Below are 17429 nucleotides of genomic sequence, written 5' to 3' on the forward strand. Positions count from 1 at the left end.
GTCATTTGATTGTTCCAATCTAATGTGACTTGTATGAGCAATAGTGGAATGTTCTTTTTTTTCTTTTAGTATTTTGTAAATTAAGTAATCTTTATATTTTGTAAATCTTTAATGTATTGTTTGCACCTGACATAGTAGGTCATAGTATAAAAGAGTGACAAAAACAAACAAATAATGGTTAATTTAATTATTTACTCAAATGTCAGATTACTTTTTTAAATACCCAGCAAATAAGGAACAAATTGAAAATCTTCTGATTCTTTAACAAAGGCAGCTTCAAAGGAACCCCTTCTGTGATATATTAAGCCCCACTTATTCTCCAAAAGAAAGTTTTAGATTCAACTTCCTACCCCAATGACAATTTTGAAATTTGTGGCCTGAAAAGTCCCTCCCCTGTTTACTACACTGTGTCCTCCTTCTCTGGTCTTCCCTGGTCTTGTATGCATGCACCCTCTGCCCTCCTTCCTTAGACCTCCCTGTACTTGCATATACCCATGCCTACAGCATCTTACTCCCCAACTTATATACAGCCTGTGTCAGCCCTCCCAGGGCCTCCCCAACCCCCAACAGTAATTCCACAGTCTTCACTTGGGATTTAACAACTCATGTGTCTTGGGATGATAACATCAGCCAGGACTCCTTGGATTGCCAATGCTAAGCGATGCGATCACAGGACTTTGTACTTTTTGATGTCATCACTTAGCAATAGCAATCCTCTTCCTTTCTGCTGTTGTAACTCAAGAACCACCTGTACAGGTTTTGTTTCCTTTTGTCATGCTTTCATTCAGTTTGTATTTCTGTTATCAGTGTAAGATCTCACTGCAAGGGAAATACGTTCTTATCCTGAGTATATCCACGGGTTTAGTGAAAAATATTGTTAATGTGCCTCTCATTTATATAGAAGCCCACTTTAGTGTGTGTAACAATATGTATGAGCATATATTTTAATTAGGTCTTTCTAAATCTATACTAATAAATTCTTTTTTCCACTGGCACTCAAATATATTTCAAATAGCAGTTATGAATGGTGTGAAGAGACAAGAAAATAAAGTCTTTTTGTCAGGGGTTGGTGAGGAAGTGACTTCCTACATTCGTCACCACTTCATCCTCCTCTAGCCTCATCTCTCTGTAAGGTGTGTTGAGCAACATTGTCAGTCATCCTTAGCCATATAGATTTAATGGTTAATTCTCCCCCCTTTTTTGTGATAGTTTGTTCTAAGTCATTCTTCAGACCATGAAAGCCCGTACAGAAAGAACTTCCTTTCTGCTTGTATCTGGTATCCAAGCTTGTAACACATCCCGTGCATTTCTGATAGGTTATTTGCTTCCTGTCTTGCTTCCTGTTCACTAAGTTTTCATGTTTCTCTGTCTCCTTTTGTTCTTTTGTTTGCCTAGAAAATATGTCTTCCTGTTTAAGTTGAAGTATAAATTTGCCTAGCAATTAAGGGAGTAGTTGTTCTAGGTGTGTGTGTGTGTGTGTGTATGTGTGTGTATGTATGTATGTGTGTGTATATATATACACACACACACACACACATCTAGATTTACAGCTTAAGATATCCAAATTGTGCATTATTATTGACACTGTTAGAGAGAAATTTGGGGCTCAGTTGTTTCATTTCCTCTATACAAATGCCATCCTTCTTTCAGTACTCTACATAATTTTCATTGTCCAATACAGACCAATTCCTATGGTGCGTTTAAATATTTTACTAGATGCAGTATCTGTATTAAATACATTATGCTTTCATTTCATTTCAGCTAAGGTATTAAAATGGAGATTTGCTTCAACCAGTGCATTAAAATGAGATAGAGATATTAATTACAAATTATATGTGTATTTAACTTAGTCCCTTCATTTTTTTCCTTTCCTGGCACTTTCCAAATGACAACAAAAAAGAGAATGACAGGAAAAAAGCATATACATTTTAAAATACACAATGAAAATGTTGTTAGTCTTCTGATATAATCCAGCTAATATGGGAAAAAGTGGATAGCATTGGCAATGTCAAATGTTTTATGTGCACATAGCCTGAAATGTATAATGACTGAATATTATATCGGGGCTAGTTGAAATCTAGAAAAGGCTTAGTTTATTTGTAAATAGTTTTTGCTTCTGGATAAGAGAGTAACTATTTAGGATATTGTGTAATGAGTAGATGAATATTAGTAGTTCAGGAGTAGAGACATTAATCCTTGGGTATTTGTATTGGAAATAAAATATAAAAACTTTTGATTTTTTTAAAAAAGGGAAATGAATTGAAATATCATTTTTTTATAGAAAAAGTAAAAAAGAATTCTAAGATAAAGTAGGAATATCCTACATCTTTATTAAACTAATGTCTGTGTAAAGTAGTAACATTTTTCTTTTAATTTTTAGTCTCAATCCATAAAGTTTGAGTCTAGACTCTAACTCAAAGGATAAAAGAAACTAGGCAAACTAGGCAAAATTAAATATTTTAAAAACATAATTAAATTGTTCTGAGCATAATTTTTGTCAGAGATATAGATTTAAAATTGAAACCCATTAAATATCAGATTAGAATTACCATTGTTTCTCATTCCTGGATATATTGATAGTGGTTGTTCAGAATTTGGCACCCACTGGTTAGTTCTTTATTTATGGCTGCCATACTGAAACCGTATAACTCTAAGTTGCATACAAAAATGAACAATAAACAGAAAACATATAGGAAAACAATGGATAATATTAAAGCCAAACTAATATAATAAATTGGCGAGTACTGAAATACATTATAACATATGTGCGTGAGGCTCTACTCATGATAACACAATTTCTAGGGAAAAAGCCAGGTCTTGATTGCCTTTCTAAAGGCCTGTGGGGTCTTCCATATTCATCATTCTCACCTAGATTAAATAGTTATAATGATTAAATACTAAACTGGAACAAAGCACTAGAATAACTGAAACTGATAATATGGTAATATGGAAGACAAGTAATATATTTTTAAAAAGATTCAAAGAGGTATTTCAGAAATAGTTTCATTATTTAAAAATAATTTCATTATTTTGTATTCAAAATACAAAGTAATCCTATATTAAGACAGAAGCTTGTAGAACAAATCTATAGAAGGATCGCATTTTCAAGTTTTACAGTAAAGTAATAGATCATGAAGTACTCAAGAAAAGAGAATTAAAAACCATCAAAAATATGAGGAAAGAGGTGAGGAATACTGGAAAAGATTAGTGAAGAATTTAGAATACTGTTTCATAGACAAGTTTCTTTTTAAAATCATTATAAAGGAAAACAAGATAGCTCTTAATTTGAAAGATAAGAATGTTTACCTTGTATAATAAATGATTCATAGAACAAGGCAAAATATAGAAAATGAAATAAAGTCAATTGAATATTAAGCAATCACAGTTTATTAAGCTTCCGTTCCTATGTCTCCCAGGATCCTAGAGCATATTTGGGAATCTTCTAGAATTGCTGCCAGGAAGAGAGGTCACTTAATCCTGTGGTCCAGTGGTTCCCAATCTTTTCTTTACCATAGACCCCCCCCCCTTTAAAAACCTTTTGTGGCAGCCCACCAAGATTTAAATTAAGATTTATCATAACATTTCTTCAAGCCTTTGTGGATCCCCTGTGGTGGCAACACGGCCCCCCAGTGGTGCATGGACCACAGGTTGTTAGCCTAGGCAGTACAGTGGATTGGATTGCAACTAATTCAGTTAATAACTCAGTTAACGTAATGACAGCAAAACAGTGTACAAGGTTCATTAACAATATTCCCTACTCATCTTTATTAGAATGTTACTATTACTATGTCCTGTCTTCTTGCTAATGAAATTTGTCAGAAGTTGGATTTTATTTTATTAAGGCAGTTTTATATTTTTCTGTTGCTTTCATATCAATGCCTAATTATCTCAGATAGCATTGCTAAGTTTGTTCAGTGACTTGAAACATAAAAAGGGTTCATAAATGTGTAAAATGTTTAAATATACAAAATAAGCAGAGTTTGAGTAACTAGAAAAGAAGGTTAAAAAGGTAAGGGAAATGTTAACATTGGAGTATATATTTATAATATTTAACTATTTAATTTGCATGCTATCCATCTCAACGTAGAAGGGATTCATTTAGTATGTTTATTTAAATTTTATATTGCTTTTTAATAGAACTAGTCATAGATTGTAATATTGATTGTATAAAACAACTGCAGATTTAGTTATCCCTCCTGTACACCTTGCAATTTGTTCTGGAGACTCCATACCATATTTGAAAGACCTATCTATAGAGCAAGATACATTTATATTGTGTAAACATGTTATTTATTTACGTATATTATAATAATATTTACTCTTACAGCAAACATCTACAGTACAATGCAACTTAAAATGCAAAAAATTAAGAAATTAAATTATGCTTAGAATAGCTACAAAATTTGCCAATTTTTAAACGGTAAACTTTTGTTAAAAAATAGCTTGGATGCAGGCTTTAACTTCAATAGAAGTTCCTTCCATTTGTGGAAAGCTGTTCATCCAAGAGAGGAATTGTAGTGGCAGAAAACATCTTTTTTTATTGATTCTTTCCTCCCTGTGCAGCTTCCTGAACAAATTGCACATAGAATGGTTAGTAGTTAAGACATTGGACTAAGACCGGGGAGATCCTTAGCCATAGCTGGATGCCCACCGGATAACTTTGTACATGCCGCTCTCAATCGCACCTATCCCACAGGGCTGTTAGCGTAGGGAAAATAATTTGTGGGCTATTTTTGTCAGCTTGAGCTCCTGAATGAAAGGGGAAATATAAATTTAATACCCATTTAAATAGGGGAGATGGGATTGGAAAAAAAGGCGCAAAAGAGAAATGGCTGAACATTAAAGTTTATATTAATTCTGTTTAGGGAATGCCATTGCAAGTAGAATATATCTTTTTTTTTTTTCATTTTTCAAAACATGAAAAATATGATAGAAAATTACTGTGGCTAAATTTCAGATGAAAATCAGCAGCGTTTTAAAAACTGTACTCTTAAAAATTCCAAAGCTTTTTAAAGACACATAACAGAATAACAAAGTTGGAAGAGACCTTGGGGGTCCCCTAGTCCAATCTTCTGCTCAAGCAGGAGACCCTATGCTATTCCAGAAAAATGGCTATCCAATCTGCTCTTAAAAACTTCCACTGATGTAGCACCCACAGCTTCTGGAGGGTAAGCCATTCCACGGATCAGTAGTTCTTGTCAAAAAATTTCTCCTTAGTTCTAGGTTGGAATTGTCCTTGATAAGTTAGCCATCTTAGTTTGAATTAATGAAATGCCTAAAACTTTTAATGTCAGTACTGATTACAGAAGTGAAACCAGAATGTAATAAATAATTGATGAGTTTGTCCACCCCCCCAAAGATATAGTTTAAATAAGAAATGAGGTAACGTGTCATTTAGTTTCAAATAGATATCAGTATCTGCTTAATATGACTGAGATTGGGAAATTGGGAAATAAAATTAAACATTCTGGAATTGTTTTCAGAGTTTTGTTTTGCAGTATAAAGTTTAGATGAAATTCAAATTTAGATATCTCAAAATGTAGTTTCACTGTCCCTGAGAAGAATGAAGACCTGTTATGCCTTCTGAAAATATCATTTCTCCCAGTGCTTTAGACTCATAATTGCAAAAATTATGTAATCTGTTAGGACACTATAAAACTACAACAAAATTCAATATATATGAGGGAAAAATCTGTCTGGAAAAGTATCAGTTTATCATACTGATAAGAGAAATTCAGATATTTATAAATGGAGAAATATTGGAAAAAAGTTTAGATGTGAAAGTATATTACCTTGTGTAGTTTAATTATTGTTAATAAAAACTAAGAATGACTCAAAAGTTTAAAACAAAAGTCAAAATAACTTTCCCATGAGTATAGGAAGATTTATCATCTGGAAAGAATTGTTCTGGGCAGATTACGTGTTATTGGATACTAGTAACGCTTTAGTTTTCATCTAACATGTTGCTTCAAAGAATGTGTATGAGATGTTATTTATAAAAAACATAAATGCATTTTATCTTTCATAATGGTTTCGCAAAAATTGTATTTTGATAAACATCTAGTTAATGACTCATGCAAGCTTGGAGTTGAAGGAATAGATGTTGATGAAAGTGAAAAATGGTGCCAAAGAACTTTTCTGTGAGGTATCAATATAACTACTTCCTGGTACTGTACAATTTATATGATCCAGATGATTATGTAGATATTTTCTTTACTTCCTCTTCTGAGAGAGTTATAGCTCTTCAAAATGTTTTCTGCTAAGAGGTTGTTAAAGAATGTTAGGTTGTGTGTCAGGAAACTGAGGCGAAAAGAAAATATTTGGAAAAATTAAATTTCTACCTACAGAAATTGAATGGCTTGCTTACAGATGTGGCCTACTTTGTTCAAAGTACTGCTTGTTTTAATGTTAACTTCCTGGCTCTAATAGTTATTTTATAGGTCTGCACCTTATAAATTAAGATATAGGAAAAACATTTTCCAAAAATGCTGTAAAACATACTCTACAAAATTTAACTGCATTTTACCCTTCATATGGATGTGGCAACCTAATATTGTTGTTTTTTTCCCAAGATTTCTGGATTTCTCCAAAGAAATGTGCCCTTAGTTATACTTGCATCAGTTCACATGAAATATAACATGGTCCAGCGCACATGTACATTATTCCAAATCAAAAGAATAATTTGACTCTAGGAAACAGTCTACAAACTGCTAGGAAGTGAGGAATTGATTTAAACCAGTTCTGGATAAAAAGCTCCAACTACCGTTGGTAGGAATGGAAGCAACATTCTCCGTTACTTGGCTGCCAGTTAACTGGCTTGGGAGTTGTCAGTTGGGGAATACATGTGTGTACATCACTTTCTGTATATATGCTAAACATCAGTCCTGTATTCTTTTTAACAAATAAGAAAAACAGATGCTATATACCCAAAGCCTACATAGTTTTAAAGCTTCAACATGGTTTATGCATTCATTTGAATTGTCTGAAAAAATTATTTGACTCTCCCCTCCACTCCCCTTTGAATTCTTGGAAGCAGTACAATGAAATGATTAAAAAGCTTGCATTCTTTTCATACACAGTGAAGTTTTTCCTTGTGCAAATGATTGCATTCCTGTTGCATGTCAGGTTTTCCTAATATATACCCATTTGTATTTGTATTCCTATAAATTGCACACACCAGTTCTTAGGAATTTTCATATAGTATTGCTCAGAGATGTCTAGACCTATATTTCTCTATATTTCTCTATATTTCTCTTTTATTTCTTCCTTGTTCTTATTTCTTCTTGCTATATTTTAATTTGCATTACATTTTACTCTTCTTTTTTAAAAAAATCAATAAAATTGTAGTTTTAAAAAAAGGAAAGAGCATTTAAACAAACACATAACCTGAAAAAAAATATTACCAAAGGAGACTTCACAGACCCTGGCCCAAAGCCTGGCAGTTTTTAGGACTTGTTTAAATCAGATCACTATGTCATTAATAGTTGGGATGCTTATTCCAGAGAGACAGCACTGCAACAAAGAAGACTTCTTTCCTGGGCCTATTTAGATGACACTGTTTAATTAATGGAACTCAAGCATGTCAACTCTAGCTAATTGTTACTGAATGGCAGAAACTACAAAAGACAGATAGCCCCTCAGGTAGCCAGACTCTATCTATGCCATGAAATGGTTTATAGGGAAACTTCTTATTGTGTGGTTAGAAGAAACCCAAAGCCAGTCTAATATGCTTGTCATTTTGAAAGATATATTTCTGAAATTATTTTTGTGTATAGTGTGTACCATTTCCTGTAATCAAAACAATTCATTTGTATCCCTTAGATTAGAGCAATATTAATTTATTTAGTTTTTGAGACAAATGTCATCTGTATTACAAATGGAAGTGAGCATTAAATTAAAAGGAAACCAGAGGAATGCAGCCCATCATATTTAAAATATATTTGTCAATTTAGGGTTCTCAGTTGCTCCTAGATTTGAGGCTTGTGACATTTTTATTTTCTCTTCTACTTTTTAAAATAGCACTAAGTTGACTAATGGATATTTCTAGTAGATTAAAAGCCATCTGGGTTTTTAGTACATTCCAATTGATTCATTAATCTGCAAAATATCATTTACATGAGCCTGTTAGTACTTATCCCATCTGCTATTTTGTTGTTCACTTCTGGGCCTTTGAACAAAACAGAAAATTAAATGTTTTAGGTTATAGTGCTGAGTACTTCCATTTGGAAGGAAGTCTTGTATTTGATCAAGAGTATATGTTTTAACTATAGCACTGTTTCTATTTCTATTTCCATTTTTGTGGTAAGTACCAAATTAAAGGCTCACAAAAAGCTTAATAATGCATAAAAGTCCAATATCTATTCACACGACCATGTTTTAAATGTGAACAAGAACATTTTCATAATTGCCTCTCCAAACCTACATTGAAATCTTCTGGGCAAAAAACCCAATAATATACTTTTAATTGTGCGGCATTCATAAGTCCTAAGAGAGATATTTCATACAGATTTTTCTATCTACAGGCATAAAACGCTGACTCAAAGATGATGCCTTTGAAACTATATTAATGAGAAACAACTAACATTAACAGCAAATTTAACAAATACATTAAGGGCAAATTTCTGTAAAATGAAAACCCTTTTTTTTTCCTTCCAGGATGAGGAAGAACATTCTCTGCCCATTTCTAATGAGCAGTTTATTATTTTTCCTGGGGGAACAGAAGATTGATAGGATATTCTAACTGGTGTCACATTTACTAAATAAGTTCTGCATCTGCATGGTCTGTGCCAAAGAAATCTGCATTTCTTTTCACATTGAATTTATGCATTCTGTATACCTCTTCTAATAAATTTTCTCTGAAACGAGACTTTTGTACGCAATTTTTTAAAGAAAATGATTGAGCCAAGAAATATTTTGAACTATAAGTTAGTAAATTATGTATCTACAGATAATCCTCGATTTACAACAGTTCATTTAATGATCATTCAGATTTATAAGGGCACTGAAAAAAGTGATTTTATGACCATTTTTCACAGTTACGACCTTTGCAGAATCCCTATGATCATATGATCTAAACTCAGATGTTTAGCAACTAGCTCGTATTTATGACAGTCACAGTGTCCTGGGGTCATGTGATCATCCCCTTTTGCGACTTTCTGAAAAGCAAAGTCGAAGTGGAAGCTAGATTCACTTAACAGCCATGTTACTGACTTATCAACGGCAGTGATTCACTTAACAACTAACATATGAAAGGTTGTAAAATGGCACAAAATTCACTTAACAACAGAAATTTTGGGCTCAATTGTGGTCATAAATCAAGAACTACCTGTATTTGAGTGGATTTCTTTCTTATGTATCCCTTTTAAAATGTATAGATGTCATTTTATGTTTTTTAAAAGTTTGAATTTTATAAAAGTAATAAAAGTTGCTAGAACAATAACATAGTCTCCATTATTCTGCTGCGAAAGTCCAGGACAGGGAAAACTCCACCTCCTTCATCTTGGGACTGAGTCTGCCAAGCTGTTTAGACCCGCCTCTGTTGCCATGGTTATCCAGCTTTCGACTCAGTCCCTTGTCGGAGCTGGATGTGTCTGAGCTCTCGCAGAGCATAACTACAAATCCAAGCCTTAATTCAAATTTCTGGTCCCTTTCATCTCTGTTGGACTTTGAATCCTGCTCCTAGGGACCCGGTAGAGCAAACATTGTTAAGAAGAGGGTTGGGAATCTGCTCTCTCCCCCACCTCCACCCCATGAGTGATAGTGAGGTGGTACATTTAGTAATAAATTCTGTAGCAACCTATCCTTGTGTATCAAAAAATTAATACTTTTAGAAAACTGTAGCATTATTGTCAGCTATTAGAAAAGAACAAAACAAAACAGCTGCACATAAATATTTATTTTATTATTTACTGTACAGATACTTAATGGGTTATGTGAAATTGCTGCATGTAAGCTTGCTGTATTTTGAAATGTAATTGTAGGACAAATATTTGACCCAAGAGCCAATAGGAAAAGAAGAAATGCTTTCTAAACCAATCAAAATAAAATCTTTACCATATCTTGGGTTAAAATAACTGGCTGAAGTAATGATGTAATTCTGTAGTTTCGTATTGCATTTTTAACATATATTGAAGGCCATTATTAAGAATATATCCAGATTAATGATATCTGATAGATGTACATATGACACATCTTTCATTCAATTGATGTATGATCCCTAAGTCATGAGCCCTTAAAACAAGAAAAGTAAAATAAAAATGACAGCTTTTTAAAATCCATGTCACATATAAAACCAACATCTCTTTAAGTATTTAATGGGATATAGTTTCATATCAGAATGATTTAGAAAGCCAAATGTATATTTCATTATAATCTCAGCTGTACAAATGCAAGAGCACTTCTTTTAATATTATAAAGGTGCCTGAAACAACGCACAAACCCCACTAGTTTAAAATAAATAAAATAATAATGACAGGGTTCAGCTTACGAGCTTCTCCTTTGTTGCTTTTCCATTAAATGATTGCAGGAGAGATAAATAATACTACTTGTTTATTCCAGACAACAAGATTGGGAAAGCTGCAGGCTTAAATCATGTGTAAAGTTTTGTTGATTCTTTTAATTTTGATCTGTATCATTTATTGTAAAACAATGCCATAATTCTGTTTTAAGACTGTACATAATTTTATCATACATATTTTGAGAAAGGTCAAAAAATCTATTGAAAACAGTGGTTCATTTTAACATTTGCATCATAGCATAACAAACTTCATACTATGTCTTAAAATTATTTTTTCTCAATGTATATCAGATCAATCTGAAATTTTCCAGTCTCTACTAAATTGTAGTTTGACAAATTTAATTAGACTGAAGCATATATAATCACAAGGCAAGATCTGTTTCCATGCTGTGATTAAAAATCATTGTTTGTTCCAGAGCTATTAACTATTTTTTTTTTTGAGATTTAATTGAATTTCCTCAGCTGGGTAACTGAGATGCTACACCAAATGAAAATACTGACTTATTAACACAGAGGATATTGTAATAGCAATATGACTGAGGGATCTCTAATATCTAATTTTGCTATGCTGACATAGCTGTATTTTTCTCTTTGTCATAGAGACTTTTCACATTGCTTCAGAGTCAACTCAAGTTTATTTTTGTACAGTGTTTTATACTGTTGCATATAATTTTATAAATGCATTTTATATAAAAGGAATGCTTAAATATAAATAAACATGTACCTCATTCCAAATATTTAGTGTGATTCATATATAGTTATCATGGTAATCCTTAACCTATAAAGTCAATACTATCATCATATGCATATAGATTGTTGCTCTAAGAGGTAATGGTCAGTCATAACTTCATGGTTTCTGCAAGGTTTTATTTATCAGAACATCCTGTAGCAAATTGTATTGGAATGTTCTACATATATTGTAAGCTTAAACCTTACATGGCTATTCTGTGATAAAGCACTTTGAAGGAGGAAGAGCTAGAAGGAAAATCCAGTCGTCTGAAATCAACCATTGTTTTCGGGTATAATTGATTGATTATATTCCATCAAGTCTTATCAATTCTTAGCAACCACATAGATACTTTCGTTAATGTCCCTAACCTGGTCTTTCAGGGCTTCCAATGATTACTAATAGAGTTTAGGTGATATCAGATAGCCACATGCAAGTATTGAAGTTCAGATCATCTGCCCCATCAGGTATGAGCAAGCGTCTTCTTTATTGAAGTAATTGTATCTGCCATGTGATAAAAAGTATAAACCCATAAAGTGTGGTATAGTGGTTAGGATTTTGAACTAGAAGCAGGGAGTAGTGTAGTGTAACTCCACGCTACCTTACAGGATTTTAAATTTTAGCATAGTTAATTAAAATTGAAACATTATAAACTTCATGCGGCTTTTGAAATCTGGATATAGATCTTACAAATAAACAAAATAATTGTATGTATGTATGTATGTTAAATTTTAAATTCGCTCCAATCTTGTTGTGAACAGGTTGTCTCTATTCTCAGCGAGTCTCAGTATCATTTACAAATCAGTTTAATATTAATGCAGACTGTTTTCTCTTAAAGTTCTTTTATTCTTGTGACCTTCAAGTTACTTCATGCTTATGAAGACACTATATATTGTACTAACATTGCACTAAATATAGTATGCAATACATTAGCTTCAATAGAACAAGGAAGAACAATTTGTTTTCCCTTACTGCCCTCTGTCCCCATGTTCCTTCAGAATCTGTTCTAGAGGATTGGAAGACCTTCTAATGGAAATGTAGAATACTGTGTAACAGTATATTGGATTTTACCTGAATTGTATTAATGTATTCAATGAAAACAAAACTTGGTTTTCAGTTTTTCTTGATTTTCTATTGCAGATACATATGATTACTCAAGAACACTGCAAACATTTGAGTTAGGCAACCTTCTTTGTTAAAAATCTTCATTAGGCAAAGACTTGTAAAACTGCCAAGTGGTTGTCTATAGATATGTACAGTTAATTAAGTATTACATTATTGATCTACCTGTTAGATAGGCTTACTTTTAAATGCTGTTCTTTAGTCATTGTTTGGCTCCAGTATGGTGCCTTGTAAGAGTTTTTATTCTCTTCCCTAGAATGAATAGCATACCATTAACTGTTTTAGCAACACAATAGATGTGTTGCAGTTTGTCTGTTTTAATTCAGTTTGTTCTATTTACACTTCCTTTTGCATTATTTTGGATCCCTGGGTATATTTGTATATCTTGTTCAATCATTAAATAATTCAAAATATCCTCCCCTTTCTTCTGATCTACGCTGCTAATTCATTAGATCACAGTTTCACACTTTCAGGTTCAGGATATTCCACTAAGATTTGTGCAATTTATGTAGTTTGTTCTCTGATCTGCCACATTTGGTCATAATTCTAAACCAGAATTAATATTCTGGCCACCTAGAATATATCAATGTTTTGTTTCTTAGGTTCTAATCACTTACTCTATCAATAAGTTTGCATCCCACCAAGATAGAAATGAAAACCTCATCTTTTCTATTTGTATGGAATCAGTTGCTATATTTATTGGTTACAATAAGTTTTAAACATACTAAAATTGCAACAGGATTGTTGACATTTTATTGCTATAACAGTAATATGGAATAAAAAACAATTTAATCACCAGATAACCAGTACTGCATCTTGTAGTAGCAAATGCCAACGTTGAATAATTCATTGTGTAAAAAAAGTCCTTTTATCAGGCCTCATTCTTTTAAAATCCAGTTTCATTGGGTGGTACTTTGGGAAGGGAAAAATGGCTTCATTTTGTCCACTTCATCCCTGCAATGCCTGCATTATTATATTGATATATCTGTTTTCAGTATTGTTTCATATTATCCCCAAAGCACTCATTTTGTGCAGTAAATACACCCTGTTTTGGCACCTTAATTGAATTGTTCATCATTACTATTTTTCCTCATTACACACAGCTAGTTCTGACCCCATTGTTTTGTGTTGTGATTGGAAGGACCAATCCTGTTAGGAACTTTGAATCTGATGACTGTTAGATCGTGGATTGACGTCAGAACCAGGAAGCGTTAATCTGATGGGCAAGCCAGTTAATTAGCACGTTACTGCAAAGAGCTCTGTCTATTTGAATTTCAAAGGGGAGTCCTAACAGTTTTGCTTGCAGTTTTGAATGAGGACGTTACTGCAAAGAGCTCTGTCTGTTTGAATTTCAAAGGGAGTCCTAACAGTTTTGCCTGCAGTTTTGAATGAGGACGTTACTGCAAAGAGCTCTGTCTGTTTGAATTTGAAGAGGAGTCCTAACAGTTCCTGTCAGCAGTGATAATAAATATTTTGAATGAGGACACATTTGATTTGCAGGACGGCCTGAACCTTCAACCTCCTCTGCTTCTCAATCAGGTTATCAGCCGGGCGGCTGACAATGAGAACTTATGGAGACTTCAGGTGAAGATAATAATTTAGATGATTGCTGGGTGGATGTCAGAAGCAGGCGTCTCCTTATGAGAAGAAACCAACGGGAGCACAGGAGGAGGGCAGATCAGTAATTAGACTAATTAGCTGCTGCTCTATAAAGGGAGAGAGATGACTTTGCACTTTGTCCGGAACAAAGTGTTTGTTTGCAAGGAGAACCGAAGATTTTGGCTTTGAGGATTTAAACCTGAAATATCTTGTTGGGACTTGGATTTATTTCGTTGGAACTATTAACTTGGACTATCTTGTGGAGGCTATCTACAGCTGTTATCAGTGAAGATTCCTGTTTGCTGCCTTTATTTGCGAGGGCTGCTGCTTTCAGCCTTATCTGTTTATTTTGGAAGGTGGGACATAACAGTTTTGTATCAGTACTTAGGAATATTTTTGCCAGTTTGCATCACTTTAATTTACTCACATTGAATGACACATTCCATTTTGTTGCCCATTCCCTTAATACAGGAACCTTTTTGGAACTCATTGCAGTCCTTTATTATTTTTACAACTGTGAAAAATGTAGGGTGATTTGTAGAGTGATCAGCAAATTTAGCTATTTTGCGAGTCATCCACAATTCCAGATCATATTCAAATATGTTAAAAAGCACCAGTTCCAGGATAGAAACTGGGGAACACCACTAATTATATTCTTCATTGCAGACAAAAAAGTGGCATTAAAAGGCCTGGCAAAAAGCATTTTAAGTTCCCTTCTAAGTTGTGGGAAGGAGAGAGAGCTTGCTTAAACTTGTGTAATTCTCAAAGATTCATTTAAGAATTAAAAAATATTCATCTCATTTTGGAGAAAGCTGAATAGTTCTTAATATCAAATGCATCTTTGTTGGAACAAAGATTCCAACAAGTGTTGCTGATAAAGTGTGGGACAAACTGTTGAAATGTAATCAGAAGGCAACCAGAAAGAAAGGTATTTTAATACAACAGTAATGCAAGACACAAAAGAAACCCCATTGACTGCTGGTGTTTTTATAACAGTTGTATTAGAGTATACACATGTATAAAGTAAAGGAAAATATAAAAAGAGAAAATAAAAAAGTGTAAAGAGGTAGAAGTAAATAAGAAAATAAAAAAAGATATATAAAAGATTACATCTCCTTCTTGTAAAAACAATTTCAGTAACTTAATATCTTCTCTATAGTATTTCAGTAAGTTTTTCCCCCATATCTCATCCCTTATGAATAATCAAATTATAAAAAACTCATTCAGCCATTATCAGCAAAAGTCTATTAAGAGCTACCAAAAAGAGTAATGTATATATTTTAACCTTAAATAAACTTAATTTGTAATCCCAATTTATTATTTTCTCTAAGAAATAAAGCAAAAGTAATCTCTTCCCCACTTATAAACAGATCTTTAAAGCCTCATCATTGAATCTTGCTCCAAAGAAAATGTCTTAATAGCTATCAGAAACTACAATAAATACTGAGTCCACTTTAAATTCCTTCTGTTTGCTGTTCTTGATCATTAATCTTGTCAAGTAATATCCCACAAGTTGCTTTCTTATTTTCTTTTTGTCTCTCCTAGAACAGTTTCATTAGTATAACATATTACCTTTGCAGATCCAAAATAAGATTTTCCAGTGCACTCTTGATTTATTATAGCTCCTTTAATTATTAAGACATCGGTTTCATTTATAAATCTCTTTCCATGTCACTCTTACATTCTAGCATTTTAAAATGTATTTGCAGATCCACAGGACATTTTTCTGTATCACTTTTACAATTTGGTATTTTTTAAAAACCCAAATCCACATTCAAATCAGGCTCTGTTTTGGTCAATAAAACCTATAGTCTTTCTGTCTGCCGCAATTTCTTCTGTAGTCAACTAGAATTGTTCTGTTGTAGTAATGGGTCTCTTTGCCTTTAATTGTAATTCTTAGCTCTCTCTTATTCTGTTAGCCAACCTTCAAAATCTTTTCTTGTCATCTGTTTATTTTCCAATCATGGGAGAATGATTTCATGGGAGGATTTCTTACAATTTATTTCAAAGTCTTCATATTTTCTTTACAAAATTTTAAAACAACCCACAGAAAATATTCTTTTAAGTCCAGCCTCTTAACTTTACAAAATCAGTGTTCTAGTACCCCTCCAAAGAATATATTGCAATAATTCAGCCTTGATCACAATTGTCTCCCTTAGATAGAAATGTACTTGCTTTACCAGCCACTGATAACAATTCTTTGTTGCCAATGTTTTAGAGCGTGTCAGCATTAGTACAAGATCTGGGAAGACCGGTGCAAAGCTATTTCTTAATTACAAGATCAAATTTATCCAGAACAGCCCTGAATCCTGAAGTCTAGTTTCTGTAACTGGTAACTGCAATATTCTATCTGAATCAGTAACTTCTCTGTGTTGTTTATTTCTCCAAATTCAGTGCTTTATAGCTTGGAGGACAAATGAGAGACTAATAGTGGCTAACCCTGTATCGCCAGAAAAGAGGAAGGCTGATGGAGTATTGGTACCTTGGTGGCATAGTGGTTAGAATGTAGCACTGCAGGCTAATTCTGCAGACTAGGCTCAGGATTGACTCACTCTTCCATCCTTCTGAGGTTGGTAAAATGAGGAGCCAGACTGTTGTGGGTAATATGCTGACTCTGTAAGCCAGCTTTCTCTGCTAAACTCTCTATTCATCCAGTAGTGTGCAATGCCGTTGTTTCTGCTTCGTTGGTATAAATGTATGTGTTCCCCGAGGTGGCTGCTCAGTTTGGCAATAGTAAAGATATAAGGACAAAAAAGTGACTTAACAAGAAATCCCGAGAACTAGTATTTAAATCCACATATTCAACAAATCATGGTTAAGGCAGCGAACCACTTCTTTCTCCCCTTCATTCATCTGTAGCTGACCAGTTAATTTTGATAATGTTAGAGACCCCGTTGAGACAGGTAGTCCCTTGGGGAGTGGGAGGGTTTACTAACCATGTTCCATTGAGCGATTGTGTGATGTTTCTCTTCATGTTGACCAGGACGTTATATTGACACCCCCACAAGCAGCAATGATAATGGTCATTATTTCTCTATGCTTTGTGCCATAGAGCTTTGTGTGGCCAACACACATGATGATTTCTTGGACAAGGTCTAAGAGATGTACTGGAAAGCAGACAGGGTAACATTTGTCCAGCATTCATGATAGCTCTCTTGGGAGTATAGCCATTGACTGTTTCCTCAGTGTTGTCATAAAAATATAGCAGTTGCTTTTCTTTGAAAATTCTCTTGACATTTATTTCATTCATTTTGGATGCCTTATTTTTATAGATAGGTATTTAGTTACCATAACAACATTTTTTCCTAAATGCATCAATTTTGCGGTTGTTTCTCTGGTAAAGAAAAATACACTTTGACAGATGGTATATCTTAAGTTAGAATTCTGATCAATGAAATAGTATTGTGATACTTCAAGAAAAGAAGTTTTAAGTTTCTCTAATGAAGAACTTGAATATCAATATGC

At 33.4% G+C, this 17429-nt stretch overlaps 1 protein-coding gene across 3 annotated transcripts in view; it reads left to right on the forward strand.

Moving 5' to 3' along the window:
• The window catches only part of SIPA1L1 (signal induced proliferation associated 1 like 1), a 165900-nt gene that overhangs the window by 69595 nt on the left and 78876 nt on the right, over window positions 1–17429 (forward strand). The gene's annotated exons all lie outside the window — the stretch shown is intronic.

Source organism: Pseudonaja textilis, chromosome 1 (genome assembly GCF_049901715.1).
Source record: "Pseudonaja textilis isolate UNSWEBS1 chromosome 1, rPseTex1.2, whole genome shotgun sequence".
NCBI lineage: Eukaryota > Metazoa > Chordata > Lepidosauria > Squamata > Elapidae > Pseudonaja > Pseudonaja textilis.